Source organism: Amia ocellicauda, unplaced genomic scaffold, assembly GCF_036373705.1.
Source record: "Amia ocellicauda isolate fAmiCal2 unplaced genomic scaffold, fAmiCal2.hap1 HAP1_SCAFFOLD_159, whole genome shotgun sequence".
Lineage (NCBI taxonomy): Eukaryota > Metazoa > Chordata > Actinopteri > Amiiformes > Amiidae > Amia > Amia ocellicauda.
The window spans coordinates 30,197-42,196 of record NW_027102722.1 but is presented as its reverse complement, the minus strand read 5'-3'; the positions used below and the strand labels follow the sequence as shown (position 1 = coordinate 42,196).

General features: G+C 43.1%; 2 non-coding genes across 2 annotated transcripts; both read left to right on the top strand.

Annotated features, from left to right (window-relative positions):
• The first annotated feature begins 2,240 nt into the window (after nucleotides 1–2,240).
• trnay-gua (transfer RNA tyrosine (anticodon GUA)) lies at nucleotides 2,241–2,329 on the top strand. The gene is given in 2 exon segments: nucleotides 2,241–2,277; nucleotides 2,294–2,329. It is a non-coding gene; the product is annotated as a tRNA-Tyr (tRNA).
• Nucleotides 2,330–2,564: 235 nt separating this feature from the next.
• Nucleotides 2,565–2,637, top strand: trnak-uuu (transfer RNA lysine (anticodon UUU)). The gene has a single exon. It is a non-coding gene; the product is annotated as a tRNA-Lys (tRNA).
• Nucleotides 2,638–12,000: the final 9,363 nt, after the last annotated feature.

Below are 12,000 nucleotides of genomic sequence, written 5' to 3'. Positions count from 1 at the left end.
AGTATAAAGATAAAAAGGAATTCACCACATGTCCCTTTAATCAATTGCCTTGCAGTTCCACTGTGTAGCGTTATGTTGGGTGTATTTTGATAAGAGCATTTGGGCTCTGAGCTGAAGCACTGATCTAAAGAAGACCTCTCCACCCCCAAAGTTATCAGATTTCCTTTGCTCAACAGCTTGGAACTGGTTTGCATCAAAGTGACAGTTTTGGGGAGGATGGCACCGAGAAGAGGCCAAATAGGTTGAATCCTGCTATGAGATGTCTGGAGAAAGGGGCCTGTAGGTGATAAAAACTCTTTGAAGTGGACGAGAGCCGAAATCCCGACATAGTGCTACGAACCCGGGCCAACCGGCATTTCCAAAAGATGGCATGGATTGACATCAGTCATAAATCAAGCCCCCCTCCATTAGGACACTGGGGGCTGAAACCGAAATCCAATCTCAAGAACTCAAGAACCAATCATCTATTGATCTGACAGACTATAAGGAACAGTGCACAGTCTCTCTCTCTCTCTCTCTCTCTCTCTCTCTTTCTCTCTCTCTCTCTTTCTCTCACCTGAACCAGTAACTCGCTGCCACAGCTCAACCTGTAGCTCTGTTGCCCGAACCGGAACCAGAAACCAACCAAGTCTTTGCCGGCAACAGAAGAGTTAAACTGGGAGAAGGAGATTGAGCCGTACGAAGAATTCTTTTAAAGGACTTTATTAAATAAAGAACTTTACAGACTGCGCATGCCCGCCTGTGCCCACCTGATCAGTGGAGTTTTACAGCTGGACAATTGAGTAAGTCGAATGTATATGAAAGTGTTCAGTCATTTAAATAGCTATTTGAGTCTTAAGAAACTTGACCCTTGGAACGAACAGGGCCCTGCTTTCCTCAAAGACTTTGTCTTCAAGTAACTACGGTGGAACCCTGCTTACAAAGAAGATTTTGTGCACAACCTTGGAGCCTTCAAACCAGTGGAAAATCTGTTTGGAAAAGACTCTAATTTCGCGAAACCCCAACTTCCAGGTGCATCGACTGAGTGGAAGTTCTTGGACAAAGCCGAACCGCACTGCCTTTGTTCCAAACCACACGGACCATGTGCCGTGTGCTGTGATCTGAGCCCGAAGACAGAGAGGCCTCTCTGCGACGAAGTTCAGATAAGTTTAACAGTTTGGAGTTCATGATTCATGACATTTGAGAAATCAATTAGAAATGTTATTCTGTGATTCATAACTCTAGAATGTGTAATATCATTTAGTTTTCTTAAATATAAATGTGTGTTGCATTAAACTGTTTTGTTGATAATTTTAGAAATAAAATCTGTCAACCCCGAGAAATATCTTCTCATTCCTGTTTAACTGTTTAGTCTGAAATTGACACAAGTCAATAGACGTTAGATTATTGGTGGCCCTGCCTATCCTTGATCATTGAATAATAATCAGTTAAGGGAAATTGTGGTAACAAGTAACGATAGGATCTTTCTCGGCACCTAAACGTAAATGAGACTGATATATATATAACGAGAAGTTACCTGACATAAATACTAACCTGCGTAGTTATTTAATGTCTGACTAACAATACTAACGAGAGACTCACCTTCGTCTTACTAACCGGTATTGTAGTTAATGTGTTTATAACCTTTTTTGTTTAACGATTTGTGTGTTATCATATGCGATCCCATGGTCTTTGATTTGGTCACGGAAGTGATTTGTCTTTGATTTGTTGATCTAGAGTTGAATTTTGATTAGCTTTTCCCTTTTGTATAATTAGTGTAGTGCTACATTTAGTCTTTGTTTTTGAATAAATTTAACAATTTATATCTTTGGAATTGGTGTCTGTGTCCAATTATTACAGAAATTGAGTTCTACAAGATTCCAGGATTCGTGATAAGGTGATACTATAAATTCACTTCTTAAATTGAAATTTATAAGTGTACCTTACGATACAACTGATAGCACTGCAACTCAGTGTAGGTGTGCGTTCAGTCCGGCAAACACAACATTTCAGTTATGAAACGCTTTCTACAGGTGATGTATAAATGTAATATTTTCACACATTTGAATAAGTTTGATTTGATACAAGATTTATGAAGTTGACCAAACAAAATGACATAATATTTTTCAGGGGATAAAAATCTCACGACACAATTGGGTAGTCCTCACGGCACACGGGTTGAAAACCACTGAGCCAAGCCACGGTGCTTCTTGGCTTTGCACGGCCACTGAGACTGCCAGGGGAAGACGGTGAGAAGCTTCCCTTCGATAGCTCAATTGGTAGAGCGGAGGACTGTAGGTTTCAGGCAGCGGGCATCCTTAGGTCGCTGGTTCAATTCCGGCTCGAAGGAAGGCATGATTATGGTTTGACATCGGTTTTGGACGAGCTCCCAAATGTCAAGCCATTGGAATTGCATGAGGACAAGGAGAAAACACCGGAAATTCAGATTTGCTGTGGAGAACTCGCATTGCCCAAACATCTCATATGCATGTGACCCTTTTCACCCTGAGCCCAGTTTTCTAAACCGGCCAGAAAGCGGTCTGGAACAATCATGAAGCCAACACATTGTGAAGCACTTCACTGAAGCCCGGGTAGCTCAGCCGGTAGAGCATCAGACTTTTAATCTGAGGGTCCAGGGTTCGAGTCCCTGTTCGGGTGCCTTGTTGACCAAGGGCCCTGATGGTGAAAAGCCTGGATGGCCTTCCAGTTGACAATGAAATATGCAGTTGCGTCTAGGCAAGCTGTCTAGTCCTCTTTGCTTCTTTCGGCAAATATCCAGCCTGGGCAAGTGTTGTCTTCCAGAGGCAAGTCAAGCCAGGAACTCTGACGACGTGTCACTTTAGAACAGCACAACATGCATCTCTACTTGACTTGGCACAATCTGTGAGGGTTGGGCCAACACAACGTGTCCACACATTTGCAGGCGTCTTGAAATACTTGGAATGACCTGTGGCCCCATGCCATGCAGAAGTCCACAGCTATGCGTGTCAGCATGCTCTGCTCCTCATCCCCAATGTGCCACTTGTAAGAACTTTGTAAAAAGCGACAGAGAACATGATCAGCAAAGAAACACAATTCTCCTGAGAACGACAATCATCGTGCCGATCGTAATCTCAGTGCATACCTGGATGCCCAACAAGCCAAGCCAGTGGTTCCCAAGCGTTGTAATGCCACGGCACACTTTACTGAGACCAAAAACCTTCGCGGTGCACCAACATGAAAAAGAAAAAAAAAGGATTTACTAGGTATTGTCTCACCTGAATGGCAACAGGCTGCTAAAACTATTATCACACGCACATTGCATGTTAAAGTATGTCAGTAAGGGAGTAATTAAAAGGGCAAATGTGTGAAGTGCAAGGAGTGGCCCTTAGTGGTTAGGTAAAAAAGTACACAGACAAACTAAATAATCCCTTGATACAAATCATTTATTTAGTGCAGACAGACCAAGACCAGCCACAATAAACTATTCGCAGTAAATATAAATTCACAGCAAAATAGGTTCAGTTCACAATATCTTATAAGAAGCTGCACAAAGGCAGCGCTAGCAGTGGAAAGAACGAAGAACTGCAGGAGAAACGCCGGGGCTATTTAGAGCCCGATTATTCAACACAGAGGGGGAAAACCAAGGCCAAATGAGACTTAGAGGAACAGGAGACATCCAACAACAGTATAAAGATAAAAAGGAATTCACCACATGTCCCTTTAATCAATTGCCTTGCAGTTCCACTGTGTAGCGTTATGTTGGGTATATTTTGATAAGAGCATTTGGGCTCTGAGCTGAAGCACTGATCTAAAGAAGACCTCTCCACCCCCAAAGTTATCAGATTTCCTTTGCTCATCAGCTTGGAACTGGTTTGCATCAAAGTGACAGTTTTGGGGAGGATGGCACCGAGAAGAGGCCAAATAGGTTGAATCCTGCTATGAGATGTCTGGAGAAAGGGGCCTGTAGGTGATAAAAACTCTTTGAAGTGGACGAGAGCCGAAATCCCGACATAGAGCTACGAACCCGGGCCAACCGGCATTTCCAAAAGATGGCATGGATTGACATCAGTCATAAATCAAGCCCCCCTCCATTAGGACACTGGGGGCTGAAACCGAAATCCAATCTCAAGAACTCAAGAACCAATCACCTATTGATCTGACAGACTATAAGGAACAGTGCACAGTCTCTCTCTCTCTCTCTCTCTCTTTCTCTCTCACCTGAACCAGTAACTCGCTGCCACAGCTCAACCTGTAGCTCTGTTGCCCGAACCGGAACCAGAAACCAACCAAGTCTTTGCCGGCAACAGAAGAGTTAAACTGGGAGAAGGAGATTGAGCCGTACGAAGAATTCTATTAAAGGACTATATTAAAGAAAGAACTTTACAGACTGCGCATGCCCGCCTGTGCCCACCTGATCAGTGGAGTTTTACAGCTGGACAATTGAGTAAGTCGAATGTATATGAAAGTGTTCAGTCATTTAAATAGCTATTTGAGTCTTAAGAAACTTGACCCTTGGAACGAACAGGGCCCTGCTTTCCTCAAAGACTTTGTCTTCAAGTAACTACGGTGGAACCCTGCTTACAAAGAAGATTTTGTGCTCAACCTTGGAGCCTTCAAACCAGTGGAAAATCTGTTTGGAAAAGACTCTAATTTCGCGAAACCCCAATTTCCAGGTGCATCGACTGAGTGGAAGTTCTTGGACAAAGCCGAACCGCACTGCCTTTGTTCCAAACCACACGGACCATGTGTCGTGTGCTGTGATCTGAGCCCGAAGACAGAGAGGCCTCTCTGCGACGAAGTTCAGATAAGTTTAACAGTTTGGAGTTCATGATTCATGACATTTGAGAAATCAATTAGAAATGTTATTCTGTGATTCAAAACTCTAGAATGTGTAATATCATTTAGTTTTCTTAAATATAAATGTGTGTTGCATTAAACTGTTTTGTTGATAATTTTAGAAATAAAATCTGTCAACCCCGAGAAATATCTTCTCATTCCTGTTTAACTGTTTAGTCTGAAATTGACACAAGTCAATAGACGTTAGATTATTGGTGGCCCTGCCTATCCTTGATCATTGAATAATAATCAGTTAAGGGAAATTGTGGTAACAAGTAATGATAGGATCTTTCTCGGCACCTAAACGTAAATGAGACTGATATATATATAACGAGAAGTTACCTGACATAAATACTAACCTGCGTAGTTATTTAATGTCTGACTAACAATACTAACGAGAGACTCACCTTCGTCTTACTAACCGGTATTGTAGTTAATGTGTTTATAACCTTTTTTGTTTAACGATTTGTGTGTTAGAGCATCAGACTTTTAATCTGAGGGTCCAGGGTTCGAGTCCCTGTTCGGGCGCCTTGTTGACCGAGGGCCATGATGGTGAAAAGCCTGGATGGCCTTCCAGGTGACAATGAAATATGCAGTTGCGTCTAGGCAAGGTGTCTAGTCCTCTTTGCTTCTTTCGGCAAATATCCAGCCTGGGCAAGTGTTGTCTTCCAGAGGCAAGTCAAGTCAGGAACTCTGAGAGATGTTTTTGCCGTTGATGACGTGTCACTTTAGAACAGCACAACATGCATCTCTACTTGACTTGGCACAATCTGTGAGGGTTGGGCCAACACAACGTGTCCACACATTTGCAGGCGTCTTGAAATACTTGGAATGACCTGTGGCCCCATGCCATGCAGAAGTCCACAGCTATGCGTGTCAGCATGCTCTGCTCCTCATCCCCAATGTGCCACTTGTAAGAACTTTGTAAAAAGCGACAGAGAACATGATCAGCAAAGAAACACAATTCTCCTGAGAACGACAATCATCGTGCCGATCGTAATCTCAGTGCATACCTGGATGCCCAACAAGCCAAGCCAGTGGTTCCCAAGCGTTGTAATGCCACGGCACACTTTGCTGAGACCAAAAACCTTCGCGGCGCACCAACATGAAAAAAAAAAAAAAGGATTTACTAGGTATTGTCTCACCTGAATGGCAACAGGCTGCTAAAACTATTATCACACGCACATTGCATGTTAAAGTATGTCAGTAAGGGAGTAATTAAAAGGGCAAATGTGTGAAGTGCAAGGAGTGGCCCTTAGTGGTTAGGTAAAAAAGTACACAGACAAACTAAATAATCCCTTGATACAAATCATTTATTTAGTGCAGACAGACCAAGACCAGCCACAATAAACTATTCGCAGTAAATATAAATTCACAGCAAAATAGGTTCAGTTCACAATATCCTATAACAAGCTGCACAAAGGCAGCGCTAGCAGTGGAAAGAACGAAGAACTGCAGGAGAAACGCCGGGGCTATTTAGAGCCCGATTATTCAACACAGAGGGGGAAAACCAAGGCCAAATGAGACTTAGAGGAACAGGAGACATCCAACAACAGTATAAAGATGAAAAGGAATTCACCACATGTCCCTTTAATCAATTGCCTTGCAGTTCCACTGTGTAGCGTTATGTTGGGTGTATTTTGATAAGAGCATTTGGGCTCTGAGCTGAAGCACTGATCTAAAGAAGACCTCTCCACCCCCAAAGTTATCAGATTTCCTTTGCTCATCAGCTTGGAACTGGTTTGCATCAAAGTGACAGTTTTGGGGAGGATGGCACCGAGAAGAGGCCAAATAGGTTGAATCCTGCTATGAGATGTCTGGAGAAAGGGGCCTGTAGGTGATAAAAACTCTTTGAAGTGGACGAGAGCCGAAATCCCGACATAGAGCTACGAACCCGGGCCAACCGGCATTTCCAAAAGATGGCATGGATTGACATCAGTCATAAATCAAGCCCCCCTCCATTAGGACACTGGGGGCTGAAACCGAAATCCAATCTCAAGAACTCAAGAACCAATCACCTATTGATCTGACAGACTATAAGGAACAGTGCACAGTCTCTCTCTCTCTCTCTCTCTCTCTCTATCTCTCTCTCTCTCTTTCTCTCTCACCTGAACCAGTAACTCGCTGCCACAGCTCAACCTGTAGCTCTGTTGCCCGAACCGGAACCAGAAACCAACCAAGTCTTTGCCGGCAACAGAAGAGTTAAACTGGGAGAAGGAGATTGAGCCGTACGAAGAATTCTTTTAAAGGACTTTATTAAATAAAGAACTTTACAGACTGCGCATGCCCGCCTGTGCCCACCTGATCAGTGGAGTTTTACAGCTGGACAATTGAGTAAGTCGAATGTATATGAAAGTGTTCAGTCATTTAAATAGCTATTTGAGTCTTAAGAAACTTGACCCTTGGAACGAACAGGGCCCTGCTTTCCTCAAAGACTTTGTCTTCAAGTAACTACGGTGGAACCCTGCTTACAAAGAAGATTTTGTGCACAACCTTGGAGCCTTCAAACCAGTGGAAAATCTGTTAGGAAAAGACTCTAATTTCGCGAAACCCCAACTTCCAGGTGCTTCGACTGAGTGGAAGTTCTTGGACAAAGCCGAACCGCACTGCCTTTGTTCCAAACCACACGGACCATGTGCCGTGTGCTGTGATCTGAGCCCGAAGACAGAGAGGCCTCTCTGCGACGAAGTTCAGATAAGTTTAACAGTTTGGAGTTCATGATTCATGACATTTGAGAAATCAATTAGAAATGTTATTCTGTGATTCAAAACTCTAGAATGTGTAATATCATTTAGTTTTCTTAAATATAAATGTGTGTTGCATTAAACTGTTTTGTTGATAATTTTAGAAATAAAATCTGTCAACCCCGAGAAATATCTTCTCATTCCTGTTTAACTGTTTAGTCTGAAATTGACACAAGTCAATAGACGTTAGATTATTGGTGGCCCTGCCTATCCTTGATCATTGAATAATAATCAGTTAAGGGAAATTGTGGTAACAAGTAACGATAGGATCTTTCTCGGCACCTAAACGTAAATGAGACTGATATATATATAACGAGAAGTTACCTGACATAAATACTAACCTGCGTAGTTATTTAATGTCTGACTAACAATACTAACGAGAGACTCACCTTCGTCTTACTAACCGGTATTGTAGTTAATGTGTTTATAACCTTTTTTGTTTAACGATTTGTGTGTTAGAGCATCAGACTTTTAATCTGAGGGTCCAGGGTTCGAGTCCCTGTTCGGGCGCCTTGTTGACCGAGGGCCATGATGGTGAAAAGCCTGGATGGCCTTCCAGGTGACAATGAAATATGCAGTTAAATCTAGGCAAGGTGTCTAGTCCTCTTTGCTTCTTTCGGCAAATATCCAGCCTGGGCAAGTGTTGTCTTCCAGAGGCAAGTCAAGCCAGGAACTCTGAGAGATGTTTTTGCCGTTGACGACGTGTCACTTTAGAACAGCACAACATGCATCTCTACTTGACTTGGCACAATCTGTGAGGGTTGGGCCAACACAACGTGTCCACACATTTGCAGGCGTCTTGAAATACTTGGAATGACCTGTGGCCCCATGCCATGCAGAAGTCCACAGCTATGCGTGTCAGCATGCTCTGCTCTTCATCCCCAATGTGCCACTTGTAAGAACTGTGTAAAAAGCGACAGAGAACGTGATCAGCAAAGAAACACAATTCTCCTGAGAACGACAATCATCGTGCCGATCGTAATCTCAGTGCATACCTGGATGCCCAACAAGCCAAGCCAGTGGTTCCCAAGCGTTGTAATGCCACGGCACACTTTGCTGAGACCAAAAACCTTCGCGGCGCACCAACATGAAAAAAAAAAAAAAGGATTTACTAGGTATTGTCTCACCTGAATGGCAACAGGCTGCTAAAACTATTATCACACGCACATTGCATGTTAAAGTATGTCAGTAAGGGAGTAATTAAAAGGGCAAATGTGTGAAGTGCAAGGAGTGGCCCTTAGTGGTTAGGTAAAAAAGTACACAGACAAACTAAATAATCCCTTGATACAAATCATTTATTTAGTGCAGACAGACCAAGACCAGCCACAATAAACTATTCGCAGTACATATAAATTCACAGCAAAATAGGTTCAGTTCACAATATCCTATAACAAGCTACACAAAGGCAGCGCTAGCAGTGGAAAGAACGAAGAACTGCAGGAGAAACGCCGGGGCTATTTAGAGCCCGATTATTCAACACAGAGGGGGAAAACCAAGGCCAAATGAGACTTAGAGGAACAGGAGACATCCAACAACAGTATAAAGATAAAAAGGAATTCACCACATGTCCCTTTAATCAATTGCCTTGCAGTTCCACTGTGTAGCGTTATGTTGGGTGTATTTTGATAAGAGCATTTGGGCTCTGAGCTGAAGCACTGATCTAAAGAAGACCTCTCCACCCCCAAAGTTATCAGATTTCCTTTGCTCATCAGCTTGGAACTGGTTTGCATCAAAGTGACAGTTTTGGGGAGGATGGCACCGAGAAGAGGCCAAATAGGTTGAATCCTGCTATGAGATGTCTGGAGAAAGGGGCCTGTAGGTGACAAAAACTCTTTGAAGTGGACGAGAGCCGAAATCCCGACATAGAGCTACGAACCCGGGCCAACCGGCATTTCCAAAAGATGGCATGGATTGACATCAGTCATAAATCAAGCCCCCCTCCATTAGGACACTGGGGGCTGAAACCGAAATCCAATCTCAAGAACTCAAGAACCAATCACCTATTGATCTGACAGACTATAAGGAACAGTGCACAGTCTCTCTCTCTCTCTCTCTCTCTTTCTCTCTCACCTGAACCAGTAATTCGCTGCCACAGCTCAACCTGTAGCTCTGTTGCCCGAACCGGAACCAGAAACCAACCAAGTCTTTGCCGGCAACAGAAGAGTTAAACTGGGAGAAGGAGATTGAGCCGTACGAAGAATTCTATTAAAGGACTATATTAAAGAAAGAACTTTACAGACTGCGCATGCCCGCCTGTGCCCACCTGATCAGTGGAGTTTTACAGCTGGACAATTGAGTAAGTCGAATGTATATGAAAGTGTTCAGTCATTTAAATAGCTATTTGAGTCTTAAGAAACTTGACCCTTGGAACGAACAGGGCCCTGCTTTCCTCAAAGACTTTGTCTTCAAGTAACTACGGTGGAACCCTGCTTACAAAGAAGATTTTGTGCACAACCTTGGAGCCTTCAAACCAGTGGAAAATCTGTTTGGAAAAGACTCTAATTTCGCGAAACCCCAACTTCCAGCTGCATCGACTGAGTGGAAGTTCTTGGACAAAGCCGAACCGCACTGCCTTTGTTCCAAACCACACGGACCATGTGCCGTGTGCTGTGATCTGAGCCCGAAGACAGAGAGGCCTCTCTGCGACGAAGTTCAGATAAGTTTAACAGTTTGGAGTTCATGATTCATGACATTTGAGAAATCATTTAGAAATGTTATTCTGTGATTCATAACTCTAGAATGTGTAATATCATTTAGTTTTCTTAAATATAAATGTGTGTTGCATTAAACTGTTTTGTTGATAATTTTAGAAATAAAATCTGTCAACCCCGAGAAATATGTTCTCATTCCTGTTTAACTGTTTAGTATGAAATTGACACAAGTCAATAGACGTTAGATTATTGGTGGCCCTGCCTATCCTTGATCATTGAATAATAATCAGTTAAGGGAAATTGTGGTAACAAGTAACGATAGGATCTTTCTCGGCACCTAAACGTAAATGAGACTGATATATATATAACGAGAAGTTACCTGACATAAATACTAACCTGCGTAGTTATTTAATGTCTGACTAACAATACTAACGAGAGACTCACCTTCGTCTTACTAACCGGTATTGTAGTTAATGTGTTTATAACCTTTTTTGTTTAACGATTTGTGTGTTAGAGCATCAGACTTTTAATCTGAGGGTCCAGGGTTCGAGTCCCTGTTCGGGCGCCTTGTTGACCGAGGGCCATGATGGTGAAAAGCCTGGATGGCCTTCCAGGTGACAATGAAATATGCAGTTGCGTCTAGGCAAGGTGTCTAGTCCTCTTTGCTTCTTTCGGCAAATATCCAGCCTGGGCAAGTGTTGTCTTCCAGAGGCAAGTCAAGCCAGGAACTCTGAGAGATGTTTTTGCCGTTGACGACGTGTCACTTTAGAACAGCACAACATGCATCTCTACTTGACTTGGCACAATCTGTGAGGGTTGGGCCAACACAACGTGTCCACACATTTGCAGGCGTCTTGAAATACTTGGAATGACCTGTGGCCCCATGCCATGCAGAAGTCCACAGCTATGCGTGTCAGCATGCTCTGCTCTTCATCCCCAATGTGCCACTTGTAAGAACTGTGTAAAAAGCGACAGAGAACGTGATCAGCAAAGAAACACAATTCTCCTGAGAACGACAATCATCGTGCCGATCGTAATCTCAGTGCATACCTGGATGCCCAACAAGCCAAGCCAGTGGTTCCCAAGCGTTGTAATGCCACGGCACACTTTGCTGAGACCAAAAACCTTCGCGGCGCACCAACATGAAAAAAAAAAAAAAGGATTTACTAGGTATTGTCTCACCTGAATGGCAACAGGCTGCTAAAACTATTATCACACGCACATTGCATGTTAAAGTATGTCAGTAAGGGAGTAATTAAAAGGGCAAATGTGTGAAGTGCAAGGAGTGGCCCTTAGTGGTTAGGTAAAAAAGTACACAGACAAACTAAATAATCCCTTGATACAAATCATTTATTTAGTGCAGACAGACCAAGACCAGCCACAATAAACTATTCGCAGTAAATATAAATTCACAGCAAAATAGGTTCAGTTCACAATATCCTATAACAAGCTGCACAAAGGCAGCGCTAGCAGTGGAAAGAACGAAGAACTGCAGGAGAAACGCCGGGGCTATTTAGAGCCCGATTATTCAACACCTAGGGGGAAAACCAAGGCCAAATGAGACTTAGAGGAACAGGAGACATCCAACAACAGTATAAAGATAAAAAGGAATTCACCACATGTCCCTTTAATCAATTGCCTTGCAGTTCCACTGTGTAGCGTTATGTTGGGTGTATTTTGATAAGAGCATTTGGGCTCTGAGCTGAAGCACTGATCTAAAGAAGACCTCTCCACCCCCAAAGTTATCAGATTTCCTTTGCTCATCAGCTTGGAACTGGTTTGCATCAAAGTGACAGTTTTGGGGAGGA